Raw genomic sequence first — 1,839 nt, forward strand, 5'->3', positions numbered from 1 at the left:
TGCAATATTTGGCACATATCAAACACCTCCAAACTTAACTTTTGCTAGTTCCTTAGCAAAACAAAACAAATGGTTTCGTGACCAGTTGCACCCATTCCCTAATGGATGATCACTATAGGACGGACATCATTAGTGATGTGAGCCACCCAAGGTCGGACTCAGTCATGTCACTAATGGGATGGACGGTAGCATACAATGGTTGGGGCACGGGCATTGTATTACAAGTCTCTCGGGACAGAGCCAACCCTGCTGAGAAGGGGTAATATCTTGGGTAGACCATTTGATGATTTAATAGTTTCTCAAATTTTATTTCACCTTCCTATGCATTAATTCTGATAATGCTTAGATGGGTGATTCCTCATTTAGCCACAAGTTAGATAAATTGGGGTAATTGCTAGTAACCCTGCCAGGTTAGCCAAGGCTAATTTTGGAGGTGTTACAATACTAAGGCTATTGTAATATCTTAAAAGGCATAAAGGGAGATTCAAACTAACTTCATCCGATGGTGGAGGTTGAGGAGGATGTGGAGGAGTATGAAAATGAGGATTCTATTGGTATTAGCAATGTTGGTACTAATAGTTCCCCAGAAAATGACGAAAATGAAGTGACTCAAGATATTGTCTCTAATGGGGTTCCAAACCAAGAAGATCTAGAAAAGATTGCTTATTAGAGGAAGCAGAGGAACAAGACCTCTCATCTTTGGGAGCATTATATTGAGGTGAAAATAAAAATTAAGACAAAGCATCAATGCAAATGGTGTAAGAGGACATTTAGTGTGTCAAGTTCAAGTTGTACAAGTACTTTGGGTAGGCACTTAAAAAAATGTGACACTTTCCTTGGTGCTAAAGAGAAGAAGAAGCAAAATGTTTTGTCTATTGATGGTACTAGGGATGGTGATGGTGTGGGCAACATAAGAAACTTTACCTATGATGAAAGGAAATCAAAAGAACTTTGTTCTCATATGATTCTTTATCATGAATACCCATTTAATATTGTAGAGCATGTGTTATTTAATAAGTTTGCAAAGTCTTTAGAGCCGTGATGGGCAAAACTGAATCGGGATGCAGCAAAGAATGATTGTTTTGCCATTTTTTAGATTGAGAAGAGGAAATTGAAGAATTTGTTGAGAGATGTTCACAAAGTTAACATTACAACTGACATGTGGACTTCGTGCCAAAGAATGTCTTATATGGTTGTCACATGTCATTTCATTGATTTTGATTTGCGTCTAAATAGGTGTGTACTTAACTTTTGTAATGTGCCACCACCAACCACACACCGGTTTTCTTATTGGTGATGCACTACAAAAAAGTTTTCAAGAATGGGGGATTGAGAACAAAATTTCTTCCATAATAGTTGATAGTGCAAAGGCAAATGATACAACCAGTAGAGTATTGAGAGATATTTTTAACAGAAGAAAATCTTGCTTATTGGTGGAAAATTGTTTCATGTTCGTTGTTGTGCCCACATAACCAATTTGCTAGTTCAAGATGGTCTTTGTGAGATTTCTCTAATTGTTGATTGTGTTAGAGATGAAATTAAATACTTGGTGGCATTGGAGAGTAGATTGATTAAGTTTAGTGAAATTGCAAAGTAATTGCAATTAGCCTCTAAGAAATTAATTTTGGATGTACCAACTCGGTGGAATAGTACATATAAGATGCTCTCAACAGTAATTGAGTTCAAATGGGTCTTTCCTATGTATTCATGCATGGATTCTGGTTTTCTTTGGTCGCCATCTGATGAGGATTGGGAGAAAGATGAAAATGTGGCAATTATTGGTGGTCTTCAATGATGTAACCAATATTGTCTCAGGTAGTGACTATCCTACTTCTAATT

The sequence above is a fragment of the Corylus avellana genome, chromosome ca7 (assembly GCF_901000735.1).
Source record: "Corylus avellana chromosome ca7, CavTom2PMs-1.0".
In the NCBI taxonomy this organism is placed as follows: domain Eukaryota; kingdom Viridiplantae; phylum Streptophyta; class Magnoliopsida; order Fagales; family Betulaceae; genus Corylus; species Corylus avellana.